This window comes from Pogona vitticeps, chromosome 5 (assembly GCF_051106095.1).
Source record: "Pogona vitticeps strain Pit_001003342236 chromosome 5, PviZW2.1, whole genome shotgun sequence".
Classification (NCBI taxonomy): Eukaryota; Metazoa; Chordata; class Lepidosauria; order Squamata; family Agamidae; genus Pogona; species Pogona vitticeps.
In genome coordinates this window covers 156,595,666-156,608,879 of record NC_135787.1, presented here as the reverse complement: position 1 = coordinate 156,608,879, position 13,214 = coordinate 156,595,666, and the positions used below count along the sequence as shown (strand labels likewise).

Here is a 13,214-nt window from a genome sequence, read left to right as displayed (position 1 = left end):
GCACAAGAGAATTCTGGGAATTAGTGAACTAAGTAGTAGCTGATCTCAGCAGAGCAGTTAGAGGGCAGCACTCTGTCTCATCTTGCATTTCCTTCTTCTTTTGCCTTCTGGCACCATATCCCCTTGGACATGCTATCTGAATCTGGCCCATCTGGCCTTCCACTGCTACCTTCTGGAATGTGATCATTTTAGATGACATCTCAGGATGAAAATTTCATCTTAGCATGAATGGGAAAAAACATGGAAGAGATACTTTTTTCATCACTGGTGTTTTTCCCGTCTCTTTCCAGAAGAGAGCCTCTGAAACAGAAATCATCTGTGTTAATGGACGAGGACTACATGGATGGTTCACGTTCCATCATGTTTCCATCCTTGATGTAGCCTTCCTTTCACCCTATTTTGTGTAAAACTGTTCAGGAAATGTTTATTCTAATAGTGTCATGTTTTGTATTAAAAATTAAAGTCAAATAAGGACTTTATAGCTAGTTTGGTTGGTTGTGAACAGCATAAGAGAAATAAATAACTCACAGATCACCTTCAGATTTCTAAAAATTGGTTTAAAAAGGATGGTTAAATCTCAAGTTAAATAATCAGAATACAGACATTGAGTGTTTCTTTGTAGTAGATTATTACAATGGCAAGGGAGGGAGAAGAAACAGCAAATTTGTTTCTCTCTCTCTCCTCTTCCCTCTGTGTGTGTGTGTGCGCGCGTGCACGCATGTGTACATGTAGAGTTTACACATGAGAATGTCTGCATACGTCTTACATTCAGAGCAAAGCAAAATATGGCAACAGCAACCTCTGTCTGCCTGAAGTACATGTGCAGGACATTTCCCCCCATTTTTAGGGTAAAAAGTGAAAGTAAGAAAACAAAGCCAAATATTTCCTCATACAGCTTACTTCCCCAAAAGCTTTTCTCCTCAGAGAAATTCTGCTGTATTTTAGTTCTGGAAGACTACTTGTAATTTTCCATCTAGTGCTCTGCAGGAGGTATGGAACCAAGCACCTCAGTACGTATTTGCATTTAAAGAATTAATAAAAATTCCTGGCTCTTCAAAAAGCTTCCACCAACATTATGACCTTGACATTTTTATCACCTCCTAACTTGTTTTCTCCCTAGGTGACCAAGTAGATCAAGTACAAATCTCTTTAGCAAAGTATGCAAGCGGCAGTGTTCTCTCCAAACAATGCAGCTCCTCAGTTATGGTGCTTCAGAATGGGAAAACAAGAGAGAACAAGGGCAAGAATTCACAGGTTCCATTTTATCCTTATGTGAGGGCACCCATTCTACTGACTGCTATTTAAAGCAGAACTATCTACCTGAAGAGATTTGCTGATTTTTTTTAAAAAAAAGTCAAGACACATACAGTAGCATTGCTGTGTACAATTTCTATCTCACAGTTTCCCATAGTCAGGGTAGATGACATATTAAAAATGCTATATAATTAATTTAAAATGCCCAATGAAATTAGTTATCACCTTTACAATTTTGAATACTGTGATTATGATACTGTATAGTATGTCCTTATCTTTGAAAAATGTATGATTATCAATATTTTTGGTTGCCCTTGTTTATATAATAATCTGTGAAATCTGATTTTTTTTCAAGTTTTATTTTTTTCGTTACCTTTTTTTTCATTCTGTATCCTGGGGGTTTTTTGAGATTTTTTTTAAAGAGACAGCTGAAGCAGAATAACCTCTTGCTGTGAATTGCAGAAAGACAACACCTCTGAATTTCTGAGTAAGAACATGTTAGTCCACAGTAAATATAGCATGCTTGAGATTCCTCACAGTTATTATAATAACAAACATGCTCGAAATTTTAGTGTGGCTACCCAGTTCATTATATACATCTGAAAATGTAGCATCTAGACTCAAATCAACAAAAAAAACACTGCACATACTATTATAGATTTTTATTGTTCATGAACATTACAGGTTACAGCAGGGAGAGGCAGCTGCTGGTACTTCTGTTTTAGATCTAATTACTGTACTCTATTTTAAAATGTGCATAATCAACTGGGTAGCAACAGACATGTATTTATATACATGGATCTAGTATAACTTTTGTAAAATGTTTAATACCTACTAATAAGTAATACATAATAATATATTTAATATGTATCAAAATGCAATGTTTTGGGAGGATAAAATTTGTTTAACAGCATCTGCAACCATTACTGCTTCTGAAACATTCCACTGTCAGAGGAATGAAAAGAATGAGGTCAGATGGGATTCAGTGTAATTTTAATTGGTAGTCTTTTAAACTGTAGACTTTTTCTGCAATTGGGATGTATAATGAGATAGTTCTGCTGCTTCTTTCTATAGTTCTATATAATGACCTAATATAAACCATTTGTTCCCTACATCATACTGTATATTCTTTAAGATCACTGGACTTGTCATTGGTGTACAAATAATGGTACAGGGATGAAAATTACCGTATTTTTCACACCATAAAACGCACTTTTCCCCACAAAACAGGGGGGTGGAAAGTCTGTGCGTCTTATGGGGCGAAGAAAACAGATTATATTTTCCTGTTTTCTTCTCCTAAAAAATTGGTGCGTCTTATGGAAAGGTGCGTCTTATGGAGTGAAAAATATGGTAATTCCTTCTATGTTTTGTGCATGCAGTCTTGTATATATGTGGTCCTTGGGCTGCATATATATATTAGATGTGGGCCAAATAGCTGAGAAAGTTGCATAGTCCTTATTCGGTTCAATACTGTGTCTCCAATGAGGTTAACCAAATGCTCTACACTAGTTTTACCTTGGCTTTATCTTGTATTCTTCTTATTGCCATTGCTTTATCATATACTGCTTTTTAACTACTGAATCTATAACTTATGAACACAATTGGAGTTATTCTACAATTTAAAATGTAAGTAACCAATCGAATTACATAAATAAGCAAGAAAAGATGGTGATATCCAAATCTATAAAATGTGTTTGCCTGTCATTCTGCCATAACCTTTGAAAAATCCTCCTTACTTTCTGGCAGGATGATACTTATAACCTGGGGCCAAACTATGAACCCCAGCAAGGAATTCTCCCTTGGTTTAAATGAAGGCAGAATTAGTATCAGCTGTAGTTCCCATTTCTGAACCAAAGGCTCTTACAGGTAAAAGAATCAAATTATTATAGAGAATCAATTGAGAAAGAATCAGAGTGCTCTATTCCAGCAGTTGGGAGAACCTTTTATTTCCTCCTTTCTCACCAGCTGTACTAAAGATTTACAGCAGACAATTCATACACCACAGGATCAAAATACAAGCAAGGAAAGGGGGTAGTAAGGGAGCTTTTCCTCATGTGTGGGACTACACAAGAATTCACAATATTGTGCAAACACCTTGTAATTTGTAATTTGCACAAGGTTTACCAATGACAGAACAGATCCACTGATGTGAACTATGAAAGTTTTCACATCTGGTTCTCACTTAAGTGTCAGGCTGTGCCTTGTTACACTACAATTATATTTAATGCTCCTATATGCAAAAATGTCCCTTAAGCTAGGTAGTTAGAAAAAAATTACAGGAAAGGAATTCTGCTTCAGCCTCTCCCCAACACACTAGTTTTTAAATACAGAAAATATGTCTTATGAAGTAGCATTTCAATCCTACTGTGCTCTGAAGTGGTTCTGTCAAAAGACAGGGCTTACCATACCAAAGAGGACCAAGCAACAGATGTCTGGGACTGGATATGTCATTTCTTTGAATTAAAAAAAAAACTGGTCAGGATCATAACAATGATACTGATGAAGACGTTTAACCCTCCCCTCATTTGCCCTATTGCCAAGGAAAATCCCTCTCTTCCAAAGCTGCTGTTTGTCAGATTAATGGAAATGTATAAATACAGGCTATATTAGCACATGTCCTTAACACAACAAATGGGATCTTCTGGGTGGTTATGATGCAGAATTAATCAATTCATTACACAGTGTCCCAGTCCCAATCTGGATAAACTCACCTGCCCTAATTGTTTTTTTCTCCAAAAAGGTGGAGATCTCATCACAAATCACTGTAATTTCATCTGGTTTAGCCTTTAGGCTTACACTACAGCCCAACCCAATATTCTTGCTATTGGCAGAATACACACCCAGATAAGTGGATTGCAAGCTAAAGAACATATTGTTAATGTACGTATATTGTAACTGTATACTGGTACTGTACTGTAAACTGTCTTATGCGAGCTAAGCCCTAGAAGAAAGTAATTATAAAAATAATGCTAATGCTACACTCTCTTACATAAGACACTCAAATTACTGTGTAATCAATTGCTTTTTTATCTTGATATACTGTGATAAAATATAATATTAAATAACAAAACAGATAGCCTCATCAAATGTTTTCAATATATATTAGAAATGTTAATATATTATGCCAACTGACTGGAATTCCTCCTTCATGTGATGCCTTAAGGTTATTTATGTTTCAGGTACAGCTGCAAGTATTGGCTTGTTTCAGTGTCAGGAACATCTATTTAATGTAAAGTTATTTGTAGCTGCACAGTATTAAATAAGCACCGAAGTCACTTCACTGAAAATGGAAAGCATTATACAGCTGGAAAAATAGTAAAATTGCTTTTAATTTTACAACAAACAACTACAACAGTATACCAAATATATGGTATAGTTTAAATTATTTTTACCTGTATTTTTCTGTTTAATTTATAAACTGTTATGTGATGTCAAGTCACCTCTGACATATGGCAACCCTACAAATGAGTGACCTCCAAAATGTCTTATCATTAACAGCCCTGTTCAGCTGAACTTAAGGTCCTGCCTTCTTTATACTAGCTTTATATAAATTACCTTGAAGGGCTGGGGAGACAAAATTATTATATACCGGCTAAAACCCAGTAGTAAGTCACAGTTAAAACATGCTCATGAAATCAGCTGGAATTTGGTGAGTCAACTCTTCTATATGTTCCATTGATTTTATGGCCCTACACTGGCTGCAACTTACTACTGGATTTCAGCCATTGTTAAATATATTAAAATACCTAAAAAACCCTAATTCACTTTTTAGAAACAAACAATCTGATCCAGCTAGGCAGTGCACTTCAATGTGTAAATAGCAGGCAAAGACCTTTCTCTCCAGAGAAACCTTCCCTCGGTAACTAGCTACCTGTACGTGATATTTAGATGGTTGTGCATTACTGCTTTGAGTGGATTTTTAGTACTACTTGTGTTTTCCATTTCTCAGAGTGGCTTTTGGTGTGTTTTTTTTTTAAAAAAAATATTTGTATACTTATTGTTCTTAGCTTGAATGTTGCCTTTTAATGATGTAAAATGCCTCTTTATACTGCTTGTTCTTAGCTTTAATATTGTCTTCTAATGATGTTAACCGCCATTGTATATTCATTGTCTTAGCCGCCTTGGGTCCTTTTCAAGGAGAAAAGTACAGTAAAATATTTTAAATAAATAAATAATGGACCTCAATGTGTATATTAGGAATCATTTAAAATTAAATTTCAGCTACAACATATATAATAATTATATGCTATCATGTCAACCCTGTCCAGGATTTTCTATTTATTTATTTATTTATTTATTTATTTATTCATTCATTCATTCATTCATTCATTCATTCATTCATTCATTCATTCATTCATTCAACTTATATGCCGCCCACTCTACCCAGAGGTCTCTGGGCAGCTCACAATTGAAAAACAATTAAAATGCAATAAAAGATAAAACAATTAAAACACAATTAAAATACAATCTAAAAATTGCCATCAGGACTCACAGTTGATATTATTTCAATTAAAAAAACCTTCTGGAACAGGAAGGTTTTGACCTGGCGCCGAAATGTCATCAGCGTTGGTGCCAGACGAATCTCAGTTAACTATTTCTCTACCATGGACATTTTCACATTAAGCAAAATATAAAACATACTATTATTTCAATAACTCTTTGTCTTTCTGTACCCCATAAGAAATTTCACCCGGAGATAAACCTATGCTACATGGTAACATCAGAAGATTATCGCTTCACCTCAGGAAGCATCTGAATTGATCCACCATGGCTGGGCTTCAGGCTTTCTCCAAATCCAACATACTTTGCTAAAGATTGCACATGGCTAAACCAGAATGGCAGTCAACTTTTGATATCAGCACACCTTCTGCCCTCATGTTATTTTCTAGGTATAAAGCAGTCACTAATAGTTCAGTAGCTGCTCTTTCTGGTGTTCTGGAACCATGCAGCTTTCCTGAGGCCATACAGACTTCTCCCAGAAGGCACAATGGCAACCCACATACCTTCAGCCAGAATCCTATTGGTTAGTTCCACCAGCATAACTGTAGTCGTGTACAATGCAGTGTTGAATTGCTGCTAGAATCCCTCATCCCACATCAACTGATATGGTAAAGGTTCCCCTTGACATTTAGTCAGTCGTGTCCAACTCTAGGGGGCGGTGCTCATCCCCATTTCCAAGCCATAGAGCCAGCGTTGTCCGAAGACAGTTTCTGTTGTCACGTGGCCAGCGCGGCTATACATGGAACGCTGTTTACCTTCCCACCGAGGCGGTTGGTACCTATTTATCTACTCGCATTTGCATGCTTTCAAACTGCTAGGTTGGCGAGGAGCTGGGACAAAGCGACGGGAGCTCACTCCGTCACGTGGATTTGATCTTACGACTGCTGGTCTTCTGACCCTGCAGCACACAAAGGCTTCTGCGGTTTAGCCCGCAGCGCCACCACATCCCTCCAGCACCACCATGTCCCTCCCCAACTAATATGACTGGTATACAAAGAGTGATGTGAAGGGCAACCTCTTAACTAGTAGCAATTTGCCACTACAATTTATGCCATTAAATTTACACTGGTGTAAGTAACCAAAAGCATTCTGGACATTGTTTTTTAATGTTGTGCTTTTACTATGCATGTTATTTTAAATTATTTTGAGCTTTCTCGGGATCCTTGTTGTTGAAAAGCAAGATATAATAGAAAACAGAATAAAAATTTGGAAGAGTTACAGAATTTCACTAATTCCCTCTGCATCCCCAATTCAGGTATTCATTGTTATTACCTGAAGCTAGCATGCTTGCCTTCCCTAATAATTTTATTAAATTCCTGATAAACTAAAAAAGTGATCATTTCAAGAGACTTAATATACAATAAAAATCTGTGGGAAAGAAAACATCTGAGTAGTTATCCTGGAGTGCCATCTCCTGGTCAAATGGAAGTAGACAAAATCTTGACAAAACATTTTGTTTAATCTGAATACTGTATGGCAACCAGATTTCAAATTCTAGTGAACAATTCAGGCCTTGCTTCTTTATTTTAAGAAATTATATCCCACTTATTTCCAGAAGAGCAACTGTCGGCTTCTAAGAAGAAACAAGACCATACTGAAGCCCGGACGCAACAAAGTTCTATCATGGGCTCCTGCTGCCTCCACCAGAATCAGTAATTCCCTTTCCCACTTGAATATCCCCCTGCAACCTAAAAAATCTGTTCTGGAGGGTTAGGAAATTTTGTGGTGCAGATTGTGAGTGCCACAAAAAAGCTGCAGCAACATAGGGAGGGGGGAATTCCCAGTTCAGACTTCCAGCTAGAAAGAGGTGCCTCATAGCCTAATCATCTAGCCACTGAGCAGATGTATAGCTTATCAAGCACCACCTTCTGGGAACTGTCCTCCATGAATTACTCAAACTACTTCAGAAAAGTGCTCTCCCCATTTTATATCTGCAAGGTGGCATAGAAATATATCTTAAAGTAAATGGTATCAAAATGTGAAATTATTTTTGTTAAAAAATTTTGTTGTTGTTCAGTCGTTAAGTCATGTCTGACTCATGGAACAGAGCACGCCAGGTCCTCCTGTCTTCCACTGCCTCCCAGAGTTGGGTCAAATTCATGTTGGTTGCTTCGGTGACACTGTCCAGCCATCTCGTCCTCTGTTGTCCCCTTCTCCTCTTGCCTTCACTCTTTCCCAACATCAGGGGCTTTTCCAGGGAATCTTCTCTTCTCATGAGATGGCCCAAAGTATTAGAGCCTCAGCTTCAGAATCTGTCCTTCAGAACAGATAGGTTTGTTCTCCTTGCAGTCCAGGAAACTCTCAAGAGTCTCCTCCAGCACCACAATTCAAAATACCATTCATTAAAAATACAATTTATTTATTGATCATGTTTGGAGCTGGTGTGAAAGGAGGGATTAAAAGAAACTAGTTCACTTTTTAAAAAATCATAGACAACTTACTAATTTCTACAATGCTTCTCTGTAGTTACACATTTCTTTTATATCTGAATGTTAACACCAATGGAGGTGATGGCATTCCAGTTGAACACCAATGGTAAACTGGATGTGGTCAAGCAGGAGATGGCAGGAATAAACATTGACATCCTAGGCGTCAGTGAACTAAAATGGACAGGAATGGGCAAATTCAATTCAAATGATTACCATATTGTGGGCAAGAATCCCATAGAAGAAATAGTCAAGAAAAGAGTGTGAAAAGCTGTACTGGAATACAATCTCAAAAATGACAGAATGATTTCAATACGAATCCAAGGCAGACCTTTCAACATCACAGTAATCCAAGTTTATGCACCAACCACTGATGCTGAAGAGACTGAAATTGACCAATTCTATGAAGACATACAACACCTTCTAGAACTGACACCAAAGAAAGATGTTGTTCTCATTGTAGCGGGCTAGAACGCTAAAGTAGGGATTCAAGAGATAAAAGGAACAACAGGTAAGTTTGGCCTTGGAGTTCAAAATGAAGCAGGGCAAAGGCTAATAGAGTTTTGTCAAGAGAACAAGCTGGTCATCACGAACACTCTTTTCTAACAACACAAGAGACGGCTCTACACATGGACATCACCAAATGGCCAATACCAAAATCAGAACGATTATATTCTCTGCAACCATAGATGGAGAAGCTCTATACAGTCAGCAAAAACAACACCTGGAGCTGATTGTGGCTCTGATTATCAGCTTCTTATAGCAAAATTCAAGCTTAAACTGAAGAAAGTAGGGAAAACCACTGGGCTAGTCAGGTATAATCTAAACCAAATCCCTTTTGAATACACAGTGGAAGTGAAGAACAGATTTAAGGAACTCGATTTGGTGGACAGAGTGCATGAAGAAATATGAAAGGAGGCTCGTAACATTGTACAGTAGACAGCAATAAAAACCATCCCAGAGAAAAGGAAATGCAAGAAGGCGAAGTGGCTGTCCAACAAGGCCATACAAATAGCAGAGAAGGGAAGGGAAACAAAATGCAAGGGAGATAGGGAAAGTTACAGAATATTGAATGTGGACTTCCAAAGAACAGCAAGGAGAGACAAGAGGGCCTTCTTAAATGAATAGTGCAAAGATATAGAAGAAAATAATAAAAAGGGGAAAACAGAGAAAATTGGAGATATTAAAGGAATATTTTGTGCAAAGATGGACATGATAAAGGACAAAAATGGCAGGGACCTTACAGAAGCAGAAGACATCAAGAAGAGGTGGCAAGGACACACAGAGGAATTATACCAGAAAGATCTGGATGTCCTAGACAACCCAAGTAGTGTGGTTGCTGACCTTGAGCCAGACATCGTGGAGAGTGAAGTCAAGTGGGCCTTAGAAAGCATGGCTAACAACATCAGTGGAGGTGATGGCATTCCAGTTGAACTATTTAAAATCTTAAAAGATGATGCTGTTAAGGTGTTACACTCAATATGCCAGCAAGTTTGGAAAACTCAGCAGTGGTCAGAGGATTAGAAAAGATCAGTCTACATCCCAATCCCAAAGAAGGGCAGTGCCAAAGAATGCTCCAACTGCCGTACAATTGCACTCATTTCACACGCTAGCAAGGTTATGCTCAAAATCCGACAAGAAAACTTCAACACTATGTGGACCAAGAACTCCCAGAAGTACAAGCTGGATTTCAAAGGGGCAGAGGAACTTGAGACCAATTTGCTAACATGCACTGGATTACGGAGAAAGCTAGAGAGTTCCAGAAAAACATCTACTTCTGCTTCATTTACTATGCAAAAGCCTTTGACTGTGTAGACCACAGCAAACTATGGCAAGTTCTTAAAGAAATGGGAGTGCCTGACCACCTTATCTATCTTCTGAGAAATCTATACGTGGGACAGGAAGCAACAGTTAGAACTGGATATGGAACAACTGATTGGTTCAAAATTGGGAAAGGAGTACGACAAGGCTGTATATTGTCCCCATGCTTATTTAACTTCTATGCAGAATAAATCATGTGAAAGGCTAGACTGGACGACTCCCAAACCGGAATTAAGATTGCCGGAAGAAATATCAACAACCTCAGATATGCAGATGATCCCCCTCTGATGGCAGAAAGTGAGGAGGAATTAAAGAACCTCTTAATGAGGGTGAAAGAGGAGAGCGCAAAAAAAGGTCTGAAGCTCAACATCAAAAAAACTAAGATCATGGTCACTGTTCCCATCATCTCCTGGCAAATAGAAGGAGAAGATATGGAGGCAGTGACAGAGTTTTCCTTCTTGGGCTCCGTGATCACTACAGATGGTGACAGCAGCCACGAATTAAAAGACACCTGCTTCTTGGGAGGAAAGCGATGACAAACCTAGACAACATCATAAAAAGCAGAGACATCACCTTGCCGACAAAGGTCAGCATAGTCAAAGCTATGGTTTTTCCTGTAGTGATGTATGGAAGTGAAAGCTGTGCCATAAAGAAGGCTGACCACCAAAGAATTGATGCTTTTGAATTGTGTTGCTGGAGGAGATTCTTGAGAGTTCCCTGGACTGCAAGGAGAACAAACCTATCCATTCTGCAGGAAATCAACCCTGAGTGCTCACTGGAAGGACAGATCCTGAAGCTGAGGCTCCAATAATTTGGCCATCTCATGAGAAGACTCCCTGGAAAAGACCCTGATGTTGGGAAAGTGTGAAGCCAAGAGGAGAAGGGACCTCAGAGGACGAGATGGTTGGACTGTATCATCGAAGCTACCAACATGAATTTGACCCAACTCCAGGAGGCAGCGGAAGACAGAAGGGCCTGGTGTGCTCTGGTCCATGGAGTCACGAAGAGACGGACACAACTAAATAATAATATACTTTACTGCATTTTAATTGTTTTGTCTTTTTATTGTATTTTAAATGTTGCAAGCCATCCAGAGATCTTTGGGTAGTGTGGGTGGCATATAAGTTAAATAAATAATAAATTTATTTATTTATTTATTTATTTATTTATTCAATTTAATGTATATGCCGCCCACCACTACCCAGAGGTCTCTGGGCGGCTTACAACATTTAAAATACAATAAAAAGACAAAACAATTAAAATGCAATAAAATATATTATTGTTGACTATACTACAACAACAAGAGGAACAAGAAAGCAATTACCGGTAATTATTTAATTAATTCTGATCCCTTGCTCTTTACTGAGACACAATATAATTAAACGACCTGGAGATGGTTCCACATGATCCTTCTGATTTGGCTGTTAATGACAAGAGTTATACTGTGGGATAACATTTTAGTTCTGCACAAGAAATTGTCTTCCTGAATCACCAGATTTTGTGACATATCTAAATCACAAAGTCATACAATTGTAGATCTAGAAGAGATTTCAAAGGCCATGGGAGTCAGAGTCCTCCTCCCTGGAGGATTCGTCTGACAGGTGAATGACAAAAGTGATCAAGTTTACCCCCTCCTCAACAGAACAGGAAATACACAGCAAAAGTATTCTGAGGCCATTAAAATTCTGCTTAAAAACAAACCATTTAAAAACCTCCAGGGGGATGTGAGTGCACCATCTTCTGAGAAGTTCATTACATTGAGAAACAATTCTTACTATGAGCAATTTTCCCCCCCCTAATGTTTAATCAAAATCTTATTTGTTGTAATTTGAATCCATTAGTTTGAATGCTACCCTCTGGAGCTACAGAAAAGAAGCTTGCTCCATCTTCATGTGACAACTGCTCATATCTGAAAATGGGGTTCCTTTCACCTTTCAGTCTTTTATTCTCCAGGATAAAAATGCTCATCTCCCCTATTTGCCATAGGACTTGCTTTCCAGATCATTTATCACACCAGTCTTCTTTTTCCAACTACATTTCAGATTGCCAATATCCTTCTTAAACTGTGGTGCCTTAAACCAGCCATTCAAATGGGAGCTCTGGCAGATTTGAAGGGGGCCACAGAAAGAAATATTTTCTATTCTGTTTTGCTACAACAACTCACAAAAGTATTTCAAGTTTAAGTTAATGGTATTTCATAAGCAGAAAATCTCTGGTCTAGCTTTCTTGATAAGAAAAATGTCTTATCTATTTTTAAAGACACAAAACCTAGCAATTCTGCTTTTGTAATTAACAATATGCATTAAAGCAGAGATAAAGTTAACTCTCAAAAAAGCTACTGGTAAAAAAACCAAAAAGCAAAGAAAAGTAGTAATGGAGTTAACTAGCTGAGTGAGGAGGGGCAGCCATTAGACATGCTCTGTTCAAATCAGCATCAGAATGGGTTGCTTCATTCTCCTTTATTCTTAGATGGAGAAGGCAGGAAGATCTCTGGGGGAAAAGGCTGCAGTTCAATTAAAGCTTAGTAAGATTTCAGAAAGCAATCTGAAGCAGAAGAGTTATAGCTGTAATACAGGGAAGCTAAACTCTTACAGTACTGTACTAACTTTAACATATGACTTCTTCAAACAGAATTCAGTGAGATTTAAACCCAGGTAAATTCATACCTACCTGGAAATAAGCTTCACCTAAGACATTTTTATTTCTGAATATTTCAGGATTGTGATAGTTAAGCAATAATTAAGTCACTAATACTTTTGCTAGTATATTCAATAACACAAAAGTCATACCCATACTGGTTTTGCAATAACTTATACTTTATTTATTTAACATATTTTACCCCACCTTTCTCACTAAAAAGAACCAAGGCAGTTTACATAACTAAAAGACAATATTTAAAAGCTAAAAACAGTAACTATACAAATATTTTAAAGGAATCAAACAAACACCGCACTAAAAATGGTGGCAAAGAAGTATGACTTATTCACCATCGCCAAATAATAGGCGTTCTAATGGGCCCTAGCTTATGTTCATTTGGATTCACTATGAATTTTCCACCATCTTCATTCTATTGTTCCAGTCCTAGCATCACTACTAGTTCCTTGGTAAACCAGAGTGCTAGTTTGACTCTACTTTGTGGGAGGGGACACTAGGAGTGACTGTGTCAGTAGCACTCACCACTTCTAGATTCCAGAGATCAACAAAGGCTTCAAG

At 37.8% G+C, this 13,214-nt stretch overlaps 1 long non-coding RNA gene across 3 annotated transcripts in view; it reads right to left on the bottom strand.

Annotated features, from left to right (window-relative positions):
- LOC110091494 (uncharacterized) overlaps positions 1-13,214 on the bottom strand; it is a 42,303-nt gene that overhangs the window by 24,633 nt on the left and 4,456 nt on the right. The gene's annotated exons all lie outside the window — the stretch shown is intronic.